Below are 19440 nucleotides of genomic sequence, written 5' to 3'. Positions count from 1 at the left end.
TGTGGTATAGTGTGTAGTGTAGAGTGTTATGTACAGTGTGGTGTAGTGTATGGTGTAGAGTTTGGTGTAGAGCGTTGTGTAGAGTATGCTGTAGTGTATAGTGTAGGGTATGGTGTTGAGTGTGGTATAGTGTGTAGTGTAGAGTGTGGTGTAGAGTGTGGTATAGTGTGTAGTGTAGAGTGTGGTGTAGAGTGTTATTTACAGTGTGGTATAGTGTATAGTGTAGAGTATGATGTAGAGTATAGTGTAGAGTGTGGTGTAATGTGTGGTGCAGAGTGTGGTATAGAGTATGCTGTAGTGTATAGTGTAGCGTTTGGTGAATAGTGTGGTACAGTGTTAGGTGTCGGGATGATTATGGTTTGTCTTATAGAGCATCATCTAACAGTTATTTCCTATATATTCTTTTTAACATGATTTAAAAAATGAACAGAAAAGAACAGAAATAGATTTATTACCAAGCATGCTCACACACACAGACATAATGTAACACAATAGTAAACCAGACAGTTAAATAATGCAATATATACAGAGCTTCAGAGCAAAAAAAGTTGTTAAATAAATGTACAGATGTTATTTACAAGTGTACAGTTTACAAATGGACCATTTGAATTCTATGATGGTCAAAGTGTAGTTATGAATATTTTAATTGTTCATGCTGAGAATAGCCTGTGGGAAAAAACTGTTCTTGTGCCTGGCTGTTCTGGTGGACGGTGCTCTGTAGCGCTGACCAAAAGGCAACAGTTTGAAGAGAGAGGCAACAGATCGAAGAGATTATAAAGAACATTTTAATGTTACAAAGGTAGAACCTGGATTATGGACAATGGCATCGCTAGAACTGTTAAACTTTTCTTATTTGCTAATAATTACAGTTTTTATTTATTAAAGAACAACTTTGTATCCAGTGAACGCTACATGTCATGGGACCACAGTTAGTCATTGTTCTCACTTATGTTATAGCAGCTATAAATGTGTTTCTTCACTGACTTCTGGTTTTTTTCATCAATTTTTTTATTGTTTTTGTGGCAGATTATTTTCTTGGAAAATAAATGTTTAAATGTAGTGAACACTTATTTAGAAAAATGCTCTGCCAATAGAACAAATCTATTTCCAGCTAAAATTTGTAATAATGTCTAAAAAAGGGAGTTTTTATTCATAAATGAATGATATTTTTATTTGCTTATTAAATGTAGACATTTAATTAAATTTGCCACATCTGCTTAGTGTGTTTAGTGTTTTTTCTCCCTCCTCCATGTCTGTGTAGTCTGTGCTGTAATGAGCTCCAACCGGATCAGGGCTCTATTCAGACTTGTGTCTCTAACTTTGTCTTTGAATTTATTTAAGCTTTATTAAGGTCTGGTGTAATGTTAACCTCTTTAGAATCTTCATGAATTTTCATGCTTCTTTGATCCTAAAAACAAATATGCAATTGAAGGAAATTCTGAGGACTCTAATAATGTAATTTTATCATATTATACAAAGTTCCATTAAATAAAATCGAGTATTAACAATGCCTCTCTTTAGATACGGATTTACAGTAGCTGTAACTGAGAATTATTTTTTTTGACTTTTTGTCCTTGGTTTTATGACATTATAAAAATTATAGTAGACTGCATTCCAGATGTGAAGCCAAAATCATTTCAAAAAATAAAAAAATTAATCATTTGCTTGAAAAAAATTAGTTGAGCTTGTCAATGTAGCCTTATAAAAGTAGTAAAAAGATCCAAAAGAAAAGGTTTTGTCAGCAAAAAAATGACTAATAGAACATTTATAAAAGGGAATAGGCAGAGTGTTCAAAGTAATCCGAGTGCACATTATACAACTTTCAAAATGTCAGAATTGCTGAACTGCTTACACTACATGACTTCGGTCACTTCTGTTGTGAAAAATGGAAAGAAGAGTAATAATAATAAGTCTTCCTCACAGAGACCTGGAGGTATAGTCAATGTAATTGTAGCTATTCTTAGACACTGCAGCCACCAAGACTAATGCTAGAATCTATATTTTTATAGAAGCATCATCATTTGTTATATTTGTTGCTCTCAGTCTTCCACACAAACCCAGTAAAACTTTATTTCGGCTTCTCCCATTAGGGGACGCCACAGTGGATCATCCGCATGTTTTTACGCTGGATGCCCTTCTTAACGCAACCCTCCACATTTATCCGGGCTTGGGACCGGCACTAAGAGTGGCTGGGGTTGGTTCCCTGCCCGGGGATCGAACCCGGGCTTCAGCAGTGAGAGTGCCGCATCCTAACCACTGGACCACCAAGGACCCCACACAAACCCAGTAGATGATGATAAACTGGATGATAAACTGGATTCAGCAAACTGTGCATTTCAGCAGATGAATTTGATTTCCTCCCACTCTCATTAACTTTCTTGAGAATTTCTTGATGACCAAATCAAACAAGTGGTCTAATACGAGAGTGGTCAAATAACTTGAGAGACAAAGAAAGGTCTAAATAATTGATTTATTTGGGCCTGAATGATCAGTTTCTATTTGGTTTTTTTTAATTGTTTAGAAACTTTTGCAGGCAGCTTGAATCAAAAATAATTCGAATTATGGAGTTAGAGTAGAAACAATTCATAACCGAATCATAAGTGATAACATGAAAAGCCAGTGTGGTAATCAGTCACATTATTTATAGGCATAAACACGTACAGTATAACTAATAGATAGAAATTTAAAGGCAACTGTTATTACCAGTCAGTCGTTCCGACTTCCTTTTTTTTAATACTTTCTTTGTTGGCCACAGTTGTGTAACCCCATTTTTACATTTTAAAAAGGTTTGATCTCTTGCCATAAAAAAACAGCCTTATATGTGCTTGTTTTATTAGAGAAACTTCAAATAATTTATAATATAAATGACTTGTAATGTCCATTACAAAGGGCAAAGTGTCTCCAGGTGGTAAGATTAGAAATAGATTTGGTTGGCTTAAGCTCATATAGCTCTTATCACTCATTACTCAATGATACATTTGTATTCACATCTATATCCATATCTGTGTCACTATCTGTAGCTGTACATATTTGTAACTCTATGTGTATCCATACAAACATCTTTAGTTGTTCAGTGATCCTAATATCTGTATCTTTATTCTTATCTTATCCTTATGTATTTATCATACATCTGTATGCATATTTATGTCCTTATCTGGACTAATTTCTGCATCTATATACATTGTATGGATAAAAGTTTGTAGATACCTTACCATAAGATTTGTATGCACTTTTGAACATCCCATTCCACATTTTTCCCATATTTTCTGATAGTAAGGTCAGGTATGATGTAAGTGAGGTGAGGAGACCTGGGGTGCAGTCAGCATTCCAATCCATCCCAAAGTTGTTCAATAGGGTAGAGGTCAAATCTCTATAGCAGACCACTCAAGGTCTTCCACTCCTAATCATGCAAACCATATCTAATTCAATTCAGTTTTATTTGTTGAGTGTGTTTGACAATAGACATTGTCCTAAAGCAGCTTTACAGAAATAAACAGCTTATATAATATTGGAAATTCCCTTAGATGGTATGAGGAAGAAACCTTGAGTGAAATCAGACTCAAAAGGGAACCCCTCATCTGGGTTACACCTAAACCATATCTGTATATAGCTGGCTTTGTGCACAGGGTCATAGTCATGCTAGGTCTCCTAGTTCAAGTGAAGGGAAAATTGAATTGTACCACATCCAAAGACTTCCTATACAATTGTGTGCTTTTAGCATATGCAAACAGTTTCTGAAAGATGAACATATTGCTGGAAAACAGGTGTCCCAATATTTTTGTCCATATAATGTATATAAATGCTTTAAATATTCATAACTAAAGTATTTATTTAATTTTATGTGATCCCATGCATTCAGACCCCTGATGTACTGAAAAACACTGCAAAAATCTGACCCAGATATAGAAATGCCAGCAGTGTTGTGTGAGCATGGTGTGTGAATTCTGTATCAAATACAAACCCGATTCCAGTAAAGTTGGGACACTGAACAAATTGTGAATAAAAACAGAATGCAATGATGTCAAAGTTTCAAATTTCAATATTTTATTCAGAATACGACATAGATGACATATCAAATGTTTAAACTGAGAAAATGTATCATTTTAAGGGAAAAATAAGTTGATTTTAAATTTCATGGCATCAACACATCTCAAAAAAGTTGGGACAAGGCCATGTTTACCACTGTGTGGCATCCCCTCTTCTTTTTATAACAGTTTGCAAACGTCTGGGGAAGTTGCTCAAGTTTAGGAATAGAAATGTTGTCCCAATCTTGTCTTATACAGGCTTCTAGATGCTTAACTGTCTTGGGTCTTCTTTGTCGCATCTTCCTCTTTATAATGCACCAAATATTTTCTATGGGTGAAAGATCTGGACTGCAGGCTGGCCATTTCAGTACTCTGATCCTTCTTCTACGCAGTCATGATGTTGTAATTGATGCAGTATGTGGTCTGGCATTGTCATGTTGGAAAATGCAAGGTCTTCCCTGAAAGAGACGACGTCTGGATGGGAGCATATGTTGTTCTAGAACTTGGATATACCTTTCAGCATCAATAGTTCCTTTCCATATGCGTAAGCTGCCCATGCCACACACACTCATGCAACCCCATACCATCAGAGATGCAGGCTTCTGAACTGAGCGCTGAGAACAACTTGGGTTGTCCTTATCCTCTTTAATCCGGATGACATGGCGTCCCAGTTTTCCAAAAAGAACTTAAAATTTTTATTCGTCTGACCACAGAACAGTTTTCCACTTTGCCACAGTCCATCTTAAATGATCCTTGGCATAGAGAAAACGCCTGCGCTTCTGGATCATGTTTAGATATGGCTTCTTTTTTGACCTATAGAGTTTTAGTCAGCGTAGGTGAATGGCACGGTGGATTGTGTTCACTGACAATGTTTTCTGGAAGTATTCCTGAGCCCATATTGTGATTTCCATTACAGTAGCATTCCTGTATGTGATGCAGTGCCGTCTAAGGGCCCGAACATCACGGGCATCCAGTATGGTTTTCCAGCCTTGACCCTTACGCACAGAGATTGTTCCATATTCCCTGAATCTTTGGATGATATTATGCACTGTAGATGATGATAACTTCAACTCTTTGTAATTTGAGAAACTCCTTTCTGATATTGCTCCACTATTTTCACCGCAGCATCTGGGGGAATTGGTGATCCTCTGCCCATCTTGACTTCTGAGAGACGCTGCCACTCTGAGAGGCTCTTTTTATACCCAATCATGTTGCCAATTGACCTATTAAGTTGCAAATTGGTCCTCCAGTTGTTCCTTATATGTACATTTAACTTTTCCGGCCTCTTATTGCTACCTGTCCCAACTTTTTTTTGGAATGTGTAGCTCTCATGAAATCCAAAATGAGCCAATATTTCGCATGACATTCCAAAATGTCTCACTTTTAACATTTGATATGTTATCTATATTCTATTGTGAATAAAATATAAGTTTATGAGTTTTGTAAATTATTGCATTCCTTTTTTATTCACAATTTGTACAGTGTCCCAACTTTTTTGGAATCGGGTTTGTTGTTCCTCAACCTCAGCTACATCACTCCAGTTCATAATTGTGTATGTTTTACTTGTTGATAATATGTTAAAGAAATCTTAATTCCTAAAATATAAATGTAAAAAAAATAGCTACATCACTCAGCACTGCAATGCTGATGCTAACCGTATTAAACCTGGGCTTTGTTTGTTCTGTGGGTTTCACATTTAACTGTTGATTTGCGCCTGCGTACTACTAGAGAACTCTCACTCAAGCAAATTTCATTAATGCCAGATTGTGAATGGAAGTGGATGCTAGTGCTGGTGTTATATTAAACAGAAGACAAGTAAATAACAAACAAGTAGCAAACACACAACAAAAGCTCAACAAAAGTTCAGCATGAACAAGAGGGCATGTGACAGTGTCATCTGATTCGTGTAGTCTGTAATGATGCATAGGGAAATGAAGGTGAAACCAGTGCTTGTCCCAGAGGTACCGGACCCTTAATCGAACACAGACATTTTGACATTTCTGCTGGCATTTCATTTCAGTACAAAAAGTTGTATGGAGTTGTTTCTGCCGAGTACACATTTATATATGCATTATACATGTATATACAATATACATTATATTATGTATATTGTGAATGCTTTCAGTTTTATACCTACTGAGTATTGTGAATTAAAAGCCCTAAAGTGCAGCCAAGAGATATTTTTCGAGTCCTACATCCTGGGGTTGGTCCATGTTTCATCGTCCAAAACAGTTGACAGAGGAATAATGCAGCTCAGCCTGTTCCCTACTCCTTTCCTTTCAGCCTGTAATTATCTCCAGCTGAAAAACAAGTGCATGCTGAAATGCCCATTGGGCCATACAGAAGGAATTATAGCCCACGTCTCTCGTCCTTTCTCTGTTGAAAGAATGCATCGAGTTTTGTCTGAGCACTTTTTTTTTTTCACGTGGATGTGGTTGTGGAGGTGGTTGTGGAGGTGGATGAGGAGGAGGAGTAGGCATCTGTCTCCTAGCAGGCCGGTCAATCGGTCTGTGTGAAACCTTTTTTGTTTAAAAAATGGCCTCACGTTTCCCTGAATGACGGAAAATTGATCAGGCCAAACCCGAGGTTCGATATGCGGCCCCCGCTTCGCGTCTTTTGTCTAGGTGAATAGCGCACGCTGAAGAGCTACGGGCAGGTTGCTATTAATATGACAGCCTGCTCTATATCCAGCTATAATTTCTAATGAAATACCTAATCTCTATTATTTTGATCCAGGCAGGCGATATAGATACAAAAAAAATAATAAAAGAAGGACGGAGAGAGAGAGAGAGAGAGAAAGAGAGAGAGAGAGAGAGAGAGAGAGACAGCAGTAAGAGAAAAGCCTTTTCTTTTCGTGCCAGTTCTATGAGAAATGGCAAACCGATAATTTTTGTCAAGTTTTTTTCCATCTCTCTCTCTCTCTCTCTCTCTCTCTCTCTCTCTCTCTCTCTCTCTCTCTCTCTCTCTCTCTCTCTCTCTCTCTCTCTCTCTCTCTCTCGCTCTCTCTTTCTCTCTCTCTCTCTGTAGCCAGCTGAAATGCTTGTGGATTGCCACAGTTTAAATAGGCACCCAGATAAAAACCATTCAAGGCGCTGAATGAGGATGCCATCTGTTTTTTTTTTTATTTCCTCCTCTTTCTTTTCCTTTTTCAATCCTTGTAATCAAATTTGAGCAAAATCAAATGGAGAAAAGAGGAGGAGGAGGAGGAGGTGGTGGTGATGATGGTGGTGCTGGGGGTGGTGGTGGTGGGGGACGGAACGAGTTTCAATGAAAGTACCTTTTGTTGGTCTGAAACGAGCAAGTAATTTACAAAATGCCCTTCCTTTGTGTAGGAGGCTAAAAGGAAAAAAAAAAAAAAAAAGAAATCAGTAGCTTTTAAAGCTAGGCCTTGCTGCGAGTGAGAAGATAATGAAAGCCGTCTGTGTTGTGGGGCAGAAAAGCATTTCAGAGACAGGCCCGACTCGCGGGGTTACGCCGCCGAGAAAGACGTTGACGTGCCTGTTTGTTTTGCAACGAGAGAACACACATGAGAGAGGCTTTCACGTAGCACAGTGTGGAGAAGAAGGAGGAAAAGAAGGAGGACAAGAAGGAGAAGAAGGATGCTTTGCTCAATGCTCTGCACCAGGATGGATCTAGATGCTCCTGCTGCTGATAGAAGTTTACTGGATCCTCAGCTGGACTCCAGAACTCAGCTGGACTCACATCTGTCATCCAGGTGGAAGAGGATGAGAAGCATGAGAAGAGAGAAAGAAAGAGAGAGAGAGCTCTTTTCTGATTTCTTCACTGTGTACAAGTGGGAACGCTCTCTAAAAGGTGAGTGAGAGTGTCTGTGTGTGTGTGTGTGTGTGTGTGTCTGTGTGTGTGTGTGAGTGTGTATTGTGTTTTCCCATGAGATCTGTGCTGCCACAGAAATAACTTTCCGGTTTATCACTCCTGTTTTTTTTCTTCCTCCTTCTTTTCCTCATCCTAACTTTACCAATTCAGCAGGAAATTTACTTTTGACACGTATCATTTACACGTACAAAACTGTATAATGTTGTTCAATTCTATAATTTCATGTGACTGAATCGAGTTACCCTCTTGAGTCCCTAACTTTTGCTAGTCACTGAAATGAGCCAATGAACTCCGACTCGGATTTAAATACGACTCCTAAAGGTGCGACTGGTTAAAAATAAATATTACGGCACTCAATTTTTTCCCCCCTCTGGGACGAAGGTAACTGATAATATCTTGGCAGCTGTCATTGAAAAAGAAATGTGCAATAATGAAAAGTTTATAAAGGAGTGACATAAAGAAGTGGCATTTGCGTGCTGATGATTGACGGACGATTTATTATATTGAGTACAAACCTGTTGAGTTTTTCTTTTCTCCAGCCAAACAATCAAATGCAAATGCATGCACACTTTATTTACACGCATGAATTACCGTCATAAAAAGCTCCTCTGCATCGTCCATCACCTTCCTGCCAAAGTTTTGCTTTTTTTTTCCTCAGAGAGAGAGCGAGAGAGAGAGGGAGAGAGAGAGAGAGAGAGAGAGAGAGAGAGAGAGAGAGAGAGAGAGAGAGAGAGAGATAGTTTCACGCTTCGGGCTTCGCTAACAATCGACAAACTCAAAGTGAAGTATTCAAATGAGTCGATTTCTCACATGGTTTGTAGAAATGTCAAAATTTGCACTGGAACAAAAAAACAAGGGAAGTGTACGTAAATTCAATTTGGATTTGAATAGAATAGTTAATCATTCCCCTCTCTGCCGCCCCCTAGGACCGGTTGTGGAACTGCAGCCTGCATTGCTTTCATTCTTATTCAGCATTTTCAACTCCCTGATCAACGCTAAACTTTTATTCACTGATCTTTTAATTATAATAATAATAATAATAATAATAATAATAATAATAATAATAATAATAATAATAATAATAATAATAATAATAATATTCTTTCAACGTTTGCCTGTATACCCATCACATATTACAGATTCTGTTGACATATGATGGGGTGTCATTATTACTATTATAGTTATTTATTTTTTTAGCTGGAAAATTGTGTACTTATATTAACTATTATTAACTAAACCATATCATACATATAAAATAAATACATTATTTTCTTATTTTAGAACATGAATCGTTTTTATTATTGGAATTATGATTACATTTATTATATAACAGAACTATATAAACACATTTACCAGTAATTTTATTTACATTTTGTGTACTAAAAGAAACCCTGTTATTTCTCATTGTTTAGTCATTAACCCGTTATTAATCTGTAATTACTCAGTAATAAAATGTTAATAAATCAGCACAATGTCCCGTTCACAGCGTATATACTGTATCATCGTCACTTCTGCCCCGAGTTTCACCCCGGTTGCAGGGTTACGGGGCTAAACGTGCACCAATTATGCTCCATGTGTGTGAAGTTCCCCCTCAGGGGCAGTTTAATGGAGTGTTAAAGTGAGGGGAGGGTTCTGAAAGTAGAAAAGGGGGAAAACGTCGCCAATTATAGCATGTTGAGCCATGGAGCATAAGCCTCTGATGACAGCTTCATCCTGCCTCCCCATTATTCCTTCTGCTTCCCCCTAGCGCCCCCTGCTTCCTCTGGGTTCTTTCTGCTTCACCCTTCTTCTGCTTTGTTTCATCTTCCTCCTACTTCCTCCATTTTCCTCCTTCTTCCTCTTGCTTCCTCCTTCTCCCTTCTGCTTCCTCCTGCTTCCTCTTGCTTCCTTTTGGATTCCCTTTGCTTCCCTATTCTTCCTTCTGTTTCCTTCTTCTTACTCAGGCTTCCTGCTGCGTCTCCTTGTGCTAACTCTCGCTTCTTCATGCTTCCTTTTTCTTGCTCATTTCCTTTTTATATTTCAAATCAAATTGATCTGCTTGTCTATGAGGCTTTGAGACATTCAGGCACCTGACCTCACGACCACACACTGCTAATGGAATTGAGAGTTGAAGGTTGAGGTTGAGAAGGTTGAGGTTGAGGCTTTAGCAAACACGGCAGCTTAGCCATTCCATATTATCATTTGAGAATGGTGTCAATTAAACTACTACTATTATTCTATTCTATTCTATTCTATTCTATTCTATTCTATTCTATTCTATTCTATTCTATTCTACATTATATTATATTATTATATATGAATTCAGTTTTCTAAACAAACATTTAATAAGAAATTGATCTTATCTATAATCTGATGTTCTAGCAGCTTATTTTAACATTATGACCAAAAAAGTAAACAAACCATTTTAATTTGTATACAGCAGTCAGTATGTTTATATTATTATCCTTCAATTAGACATAATTAATAGAACCACAATGACATAAAAAATGACTGGCAGTTAATTAAAACATCCATACAAATAAAATCTTTTTTCTATACACAATTACAGAATTATTTAAAAGTAATTCAATATAATATGTAGTACGTGTGCAGGTAAAATTGTAAATACTTTCCTTACATTTATGAAATAATAAATGCAGATTTTTATAACAACAAATTTGTCTATCTATCTATCTATCTATCTATCTATCTATCTATCTATCTATCTATCTATCTATCTATCTATCTATCTATCTATCTATCTATCTATCTATCTATCTATCTATCTATCTATCTATCTATCTATCTATCTATCTATCTATCGTCTGTCTGTCTGTCTGTCTGTCTGTCTGTCTGTCTGTCTGTCTGTCTGTCTGTCTGTCTATCTATCTATCTATCTATCTATCTATCTATCTATCTATCTATCTATCTATCTATCTATCTATCTATCTATCGTCAGTCTGTCCGTCTGTCCGTCTGTCTATCTATCTATCTATCTATCTATCTATCTATCTATCTATCTATCTATCTATCTATCTATCTATCTATCTATCTATCTATCTATCTATCTATCTATCTATCTATCTATCTATCTATCTATCTATCTATTACAGATGTCATGTGATTGATAATTTTCAGGGTCAGAGATATTACATTTTAGGAAGCTTCATTGTGGGCTGTAAGAATAATAGCTCAGAAACATTTAGACAACATTGTTTAAACATTAAAACATTTCCTCAACTTCATCCCATAGATATGAGAAATGTAAAGAAGTTCTAAAAAGTTTTAAAGTGACACAGATACATGCTTAAATCTGTAGACTAATTGTTTAAAATCTGATTGATGCTGTATCGACAAAAGTTTGTGGATATCTGCCCATGAGATTCGGATGTGCTTTTTGAACATCCCATTGCACATTTAGTCCCCACTTGCAGGTATAATAACCTCCACTCTTCTGAAAGGATGTTCCACTAGATTTTGGAGTGTGCTTGTGGAAATTGTTGCTTATTCAACCATAAGGGTTTAGGTCATGGCTTTGGAGCAGGTCACTCAAGATCTTTCACTTAAACCCATGTAAACCATATGTTCATGGAGCTGTCTCCCAAAGACATCCTATGAAAGTGTGTGCCATAATCCTGGTGGTAACAGTTTGGGAAAAAGCCACATGGCTGGACAAATGAGGTGTCCCAATACCCTTTTCATGTAATGTAATTTATCTCCAGGTATTTACTTCAAATTGATATAAGGTCATTGTTTACAAAAAAAAAACAACAACACATTTTGCTGGTTTAGTGATAATTATCTTAAAAGATTTCAGTGCTTTTAAATTAGATTTTCAGTGGTACTAAAGCTGTGAGCCAAACAAAATAGTAAAGATACTTACAAAATGTTTTCCAAAATTAATTCAATTATTACATTTCTACAAAAGTTACTAAAATTACTATTAATATAATTTGTCAAAAATTTGTTTGGTCATTTGTTTTGAGAATTTAATAATTGACTGATAAAAATATATCAGTTTTATTTGATGCATTTTAATCGATTCAGTTTTTCCACGTAATCAAAATAACTCAAACATAGAAGAGAAGATTTCAGAAGATGCCATTGGTATTTAACAAATATCATAATTAAATATGCACATGCACTATATTTCCAAAAGTATTGGGTCACCTGGTCATAAGTATGGTATGTGATTTTTGAGCATTGCATTCCACATTTAGTCCCAATTAGCTCTTATAATTCCCTCCACTCTTTGATAAGATGTTCCACTAGATTTTGTAGTGTGCTTATGGATATTTGTGTTCATCAGCCACAAGGGTGTTACAAAAGGCAGGTACTGATGTAGGTGAGGAGACCTGGGGTGCAGTCAGAGTTCCAATTTATCCCAAAGGTGTTTAATAGAGATAAGATCGGAGCTGTAAAGCAGGCCAATCAAGATGTTCCTCTTCAAAGCATATAAACCAGAACTTTAAGAAGCTCACTTTGTGCACAGGTGCATTGTCATGCTGGAATAGGTTTGGGTTTCCATGCTAAAGTAATTGCAAAATTGTATTTAAGCACATCTAAAGACGTCCTGTACAATTGAGTGCCTTTAGATTTGTAGTAACAGTTGGGAAAAGAACTACACATAGCAAGAAAGATCAGGTGTCTCTTTTTAGTGTATTTTAATTGTATGACTAGATATCCATATCTATATCTATATCCATATCTATCTATCTATCTATCTATCTATCTATCTATCTATCTATCTATCTATCTATCTATCTATCTATCTATCTATCTATCTATCTATCTATCTATCTATCTATCTATCTATCTATCTATCTATCTATCTATCTATCTATCTATCTATCTATCTATAGTTACATTTAATGCTGCCCAAGTGTGCTTGTCATGCCAATCACAGAATGTCATGTGATTGGTCAGAAGGTGTTGTTCCTTTTTCTATGATGGTAACAGTAGCACAGATGCAAACCACAGATGTATGTAAAAGCGCTGGTGCTAATATTATATTGGTATATAGTAACAGCTCGGTAACAGATGCTCCTTTAACAATAAAGGGATTGACACAAAACAATCATTGATAATATGTTGTTTATATAATATTTATATAAATATATATATATATATATATATATATATATATATATATATATATATATATATATATATATATATATATATATATATATATATATATATTGGAGACCTATCCCAATAGCATGTCACAAAGTGTTGTAATCATAACTTGCAATATTGGTTAAAAAAAAAAATCACTGCCTTTTGACCAATCAGAATCCAGAATTCAATAGCACTGTGCTGTAAATGTAACTAATAGAGCAAACATGTTTGTTTAGAAACCTTAACATGAAAATACCACAATAACAATATTGCTTCCTGAACTGTGAACTTGTGAATTACAAATGCAAACATGCATCGCGTGGGACGTCTCTGTGTACAATATTTTATCTAAAACAACGATTAATGATCATAATTGAAAATCATGATTGAAATGGCGGAAAAACGGCGAGTGCAGAAAAGCATCACTCCTCGATAATTGTCTGCTTTTGCTTTTTTTCTGTAATGTTTAGAGGTTCTTTCCTCTTCAGAGGTTGCAGTTTCCGACCATTAAGAGGAATCCTGCTGTGAGCAGACGACATGTCAGAAAGGAGAAGAAAAAAAAAACGACGGCTGATAAACAGCAGCACGAGTCAATTTATCGCCGCAATCGTTAAATAATAGCCGCGATTATGAGGTGGCAACTGCAGACGTGGTAATTGTGTGTCATAAATCTGCACGGCTGGTGACAGGAGCACAATGAGAGCAGACGGGTGAGAGATATCAGCTGAGCCGGAACGTGTCTCAATATTATCGAGAGGGCCTTCACGTCACTTCTGAGTGGCTTTTGCCTCGGACAGATCGAGATAGATCTTTAAAAATTGTGGAGATTTTTTCCAGGAGCATGAACGTGAATATGAGGTGCTTTTAGAGAGTGATTCTAGTGCGTCCATTTTCAGACGTCCTATTTTTAGAATTGCCATATTGCATTGGAAATTGTCCGAAAGCTGGAAGCTGGTGGTGGAGGTGTCACGTGGGGATCAAGAGACGGAAACCGGAGTAACACTTAAGAGGTTTAATAGTCTTTGGGAAACAAACAACAGCTAGGTAGCAACAGTACTGTAAAACGGGTATAGTCCTTAGCACGGGTAGTCAAGGAATGATCGCCAGAATGAACTATAGAACGGAGAGGGAGTGAGTGCGAACGGTGGCTATAAGTAGGGAGTGAGATAATGGGAAACAGGTGAAGGTGGTTAGTATGTGGGCGAGGCGCTGCGAGCGAGTGCTGGGGGAAGGCGTGGCCGGTGGTTCCCTGACAGGAGGTTACTCATATTGATAGTTAGAATTTTACTAATAGTTACTAAAAGTTACTAAAAACTAACAGATATGTTTGCATGACGTCACTTCTAGTCTGCTTTTTGCTACATATATTGTATATAAATTACTAATAATACAGTATCAAATTCAGTTGACTAGCTGCTATTGCTGTCATCTCAAGTAGCTACAAATAGCATCACATTATAGATAGCCACGATTCCTGCTAGGCATTAAGGTACATTTTAATTCAGCAAATAATAAGCTGTGTTTTTATTTATTTTATTTAATTTTTTATATTAGCTTGTTGTTATGCTATTATACTAGCAAAGTCTCAAGAATTTGCTACTACTGAATATTGTATGTAATAATGTGTATGTTCAATTCAATTCAATTCAATTCAATTCAGTAAATTTTTATTTGTATAGTGCTTTTAACATTAAACATTGTCTCAAAGCAGCTTTACACAAATAATGCGATGATTTTAATGGTGGTTCTTTTCATTTGCGGTGAAATTGCTGCATTAGTAAGCAAACGTGACACCACCATACAAACTTGATATGGATTCATTTTGGTTACCTTAAAATCTGTGTTATCTTATTTCTTTTCAAGATAAGAGACTGGAGAAGAGAATGAATATATAGAGGCTGGTGAAGAGAATGATTTTTCATGGGATTTTATTTTGCGTTAAAGTTTGTCGTTGTGTTAAACAGAAGACACAGAAATGGGTTATAATTCTACTCATACCTAATTACACGGAGTCCTTTATGCAAAATAAAATAAAAATAAAAATAGATGCTTCTCAGGCAGGGCAAACTTTGTGAGTAAAGGGCCGGGTTATGGTGATGGGAGGGGTTAGAGTAAAGGCCTGGACTAGTACACATCGCTTCAGTTACAACATGGTTCATAGCAAATAAATAAATAAGCAACAAAATTCACTGCAGTCAGACTTGAATGCTGTGTAAGGGTCAAACTGTACTCAGTTGGGAAAAAAAAAACAATCTCGATGTCTATCCAAGGACAGAATCTCTGCACTACGGTATAATAGCACAGCCTTGAAATAGCAACAAGCAAAGAGAAGAGAGAGCGGCGGTGAATGCCAGGGCCAAATACACTAATGGCTTTATACAGAAAGTGGATGACCAGGGCATTTGCTTGCCCTTCCTAAGCACATACATGTGACCTTAAAATACCCTTGCTAAGGCCACGGGTTCATTCTGCGTTACCGCTTTTTCGATCTCAAATCTCGAACAGCGGTGAAATGAATTGGTTAAAAAAAAATGCTAGAGTGAGAGAGGAAGGGCTTACAAACATTCAGTGAGGGAAAAATAGCCTTGAAATGGATAATTGGACACCCAGCAGAAAGTGAATGTAATAAATTGCAATAAAGCTCATAAAATACTAATATATGATACTGTTTATGGAAATCATGCATGTATCAAGCCCTATTTTTGTACAGGAATCCCCCGCTTTACCGCGGTTTGAATCTCGTGCCCCCGCTTTATCGCGGAATTGCATTTTCCACATAACAAATTTGTTTGGCTGATTTCCCCGAGCTCTTCCGGATAACACGATAGCAAAAAACCTATAGGGAATTGTTTTTATGCAGTTGTAAATTAATGAAATCTATTAATAAAAATATTATTATTAATTATAACATGAATTTAAATACTAATATAGTATAGTATTGTATGCATAAAATAGCATTTTTGGGGTGGGGTCGTTTATCGTGGGCGTTTTCGGGGTAATTACTGTATTTCATTATTTCATGAAGATCCAAATATTTAGGTTGTATCATAAATAATTTAGTGATGAGTCAGGTATTATCCCATTATCTTTGTCTTGAACCTGAAAATAGCTTTAATAGGCATTAATGACTTCTTTAAATATGACTAATATTCAAGCACAGCTAAGCCCTGCCCTTTTTTAAAATGTATAAAGTTAAATTTTTTGGACATCCACATCAGACCAATTTGTGTTAGCAAGTGATTTGATCATTTTGCTAATTATGACCACAATTCCACTAGTGGTATCTCATGGTATGAAATGAGAAGAGAGTCTGAGGCTGATTTCTTTCAAGCCCAGACTTTAGAATCATGCAGTCTATCAGTGAAAGTCATGTCTGGTGATTAATACGTAATGCTATCAGCCTTCATTAGGATGGTCCACATGAAATTTGGAATGCAAACAAAGTAAAATAAAACCTTTTTCTTTTCAAGTGCATTTTAGGAAGAAGAGAAATGAAATGTAGAGGGACTTGGCCCTTATTTTACTGTCAAAGTACAAATTACACAAATGGATCAGACAGAAAATGTGTTAGTTTGCTTTAGTGACAGTTATATTTTTTCCATTTGGCATGAAATTATAATTTCCTCTGTTTTAAACAAGTAATAAAACTTAAAACTGACTACTGCTGGCCAATCAGACGCTAGAATTCAAACAATGTCGGGGTGTAAGTGCTGGATGATACACAAAACTTGCATTGTCAAAGATTACAGCAGATATATATCATATATCGTATATTGTATCATATATATCATATTATATAATATTGTATTGTATCACAACCACATCCCTCATCACATTCATTTTTATTTTACTTTACAGTTTTTTGTATAAAAGAATTTATAAGTTTAGTGCTGATAAGTTTGTTTCTTTAAATTGTAAGTTTTATACCTAATAAGTGAGCCAGTGTTTACTGTGCCAAGAAAAAACTCCCTGAGATGGCTTTAGGAAGAAACCTTGGGAGGAACAAGACTCAAAAGGGAACCCATCCCTATTTGGGTTTTACCAAATGTCCCTTCATTACAGTTCCATCATTGTTGAGGTGTACTGTGATGGGTGTTCAAATGCAAAACTGTCCAGAAACCTGTGGTCCTGAGCCATTGTAGCAGACTATTTATATTAACGATAGTCCAAATCCATCCTCAAAGTCTGTTGGTTGCTTAGTAACTTCCTGGATCTTTAGGCTGTTGAGGTGGAACCACGTCACATCACATACTATTACAACACATCAATCATATCATATATATCATATCATATCATATCATATCGTATCGTATCGTATCGTATCGTATCATCATATCGTATCATATCATATCATATCATATCATATCATATCATATCATATCATATCATATCATATCATATCATATCACAATATATTGTATTGTATTTTATTAATATATATTTTTTTATTATTCATTTATATTTATTATTATACTTATTAATATGATTTATTTGCACATTATATGATATATAACTCATATATCACATCAAATCACATATTTTGTATTAAATCATTTTATTTTTTATATTGAATAATATTTTTTATATTGTATTGAATTGTATCATATCATATCAGATTTACATTTATAGCATTTTTCAGATGCCCACATCTGATCCAACGTCAACGTCCCCAACGTCTGAACTATCACTAACATATCTTATCGTATTGCATCGTATAGCACTGCATAAAAAAAACAAAATAATTATAATAATGATAATAACAATAATAATAACAAAAAAATGTTATGATAAGGAATTCAAATCTCTAATATAGTTTTAAATACCATACATTTAAAGAAGACTTGTGGGCACAATTATTATATTTATCTCTTGAGCTTTTTTTTAAATACTGTGTGATAAAATTACAACTAGAGAAACTGACAAGTGTGTGTGTATAAGAGTGTGATTCATGTGATGTATGTGTTATATGAGTCTGATATTTTTGAGATGTGTGTGTCTCTTTTAGGATTAGATGAACATTTACTCCAATAGATGGCATCAAAACACTAGCATCCCCTCTCCGAGTGAACATATAGCTCAGTCTGAGACGCACACCAGCCTCTTCTGCAGCACAGGAGAGATGAACACTGAATAAAGCGGATATTTTTACTCATTATAGATGTTGCGATTACCTCAGAGGTGTGTGTGTGTGTGTGTGTGTGTGTGTGTGTGTGTGTGTGTGTGTGTGTGTGTCTGTGTGTGTGTGTGTGTGTGTGTGTGTGTGTGTGTGTGTGTCTGTGTGTGTGTGTTGTGGTGAATACTGTATCTATAGATAGAAGATAATGGAACTGTGTCTGATTTCACTTTGTGATAAAGCTAGATGTAAATCATTCTAATGGTATATAACATTAATAACAGTCCTGATAGACTGTGTGTGTGTGTGTGTGTGTGTGTGTGTGTGTGTGTGTGTGTGTGTGTGTGTGTGTGTGTGTGTGTTGTATTTATTATATCCTCTGGGTGTTTTGTATGTGTTAATTATAAGCTGCACCTTGGGATTTTTGCCTTTTTTAGTGAAACTCGATGACTTTTATCTCAGGTACATTTGATTCTTTATACATTAGGACCAATATATTATTATTAATTGTAAAGAAATAAGAAAATGTAGGGTACCAATTAAAAAAACATTCTTCTACATTCAATTTCTAATAATAATCACCAAATTGCATATTCAAACAACATATAATAATAATCATTATCAATACCATCATCATCATCATCATCATCATCATCATCATCATCATCATCATCATCATCTTCATCATTTTCATCATCATACTAATATTATATACATTTACAAAAACAAAAACCAGCAGCAATGAGCTTAGCTGATTTTTCATACATTTAATTTGTCTGCCTGTTTGTTTATCAATGTCCATTTATTTGAATTTTTTTCATTCAATTTATTTATTTATTTAGACTTCTCCACTCATTTTAATATTTTCCCCACACCTTTATTAATTGCATTTTATCCCTCAATTTTACTCCTAAAACTGTATTTATCAATACACTTAAAACAATGTCACATGAGCACTGCATCATCATGAAATAAAACTAATAAATAAGAATCCCCATATAATATCTATATAACATAACCACAGGTAATAAAGCTAAGATATATAATATAATACTAAAGTTGTCAATATATTTTTTAGTATATTCAATACACTGTTTAATTTAATAATTATAACCAAATAAACAAATATCATTAGTATATAATATATATAATAAGGCAATTATTATATTGTTTTATGAAAAAGCATGTACAATAAAATATATTTGTAAATGAATGCTGCTTTTGATTATTAAATAAAAACTCCTCAGTCAGTACTACACGGGAAAATCGTTTCAGCCTCGGCTCGCCAAGGAATCACGACGTATATTTTTCTCCCCCTCCTCTCCTGCCTCTTCACTCCCTTTTTTTTGTCTTTCGATTTTTTTTTTT

General features: G+C 35.5%; 1 protein-coding gene across 6 annotated transcripts in view; it reads left to right on the top strand.

Annotated features, from left to right (window-relative positions):
• The window catches only part of sox2 (SRY-box transcription factor 2), a 167456-nt gene that overhangs the window by 7263 nt on the left and 140753 nt on the right, over positions 1-19440 (top strand). The window contains exon 1 of one of the 6 annotated variants that reach the window (XR_014536423.1): positions 7287-7838. The exons of 4 other annotated variants lie outside the window; for them this stretch is intronic. The gene's annotated coding sequence lies outside the window, so the exon portion shown is untranslated. Of the gene's footprint in view, positions 1-7286; positions 7839-19440 lie in introns of those variants that run through there. One more of the 6 variants, XR_014536424.1, reaches the window with a different exon arrangement.

Source organism: Silurus aristotelis (assembly GCF_946808225.1).
Source record: "Silurus aristotelis genome assembly, chromosome: 13".
NCBI lineage: Eukaryota > Metazoa > Chordata > Actinopteri > Siluriformes > Siluridae > Silurus > Silurus aristotelis.
The sequence above is the reverse complement of the archived record's forward strand: the minus strand, read 5'-3'. Positions and strand labels throughout refer to the sequence as shown.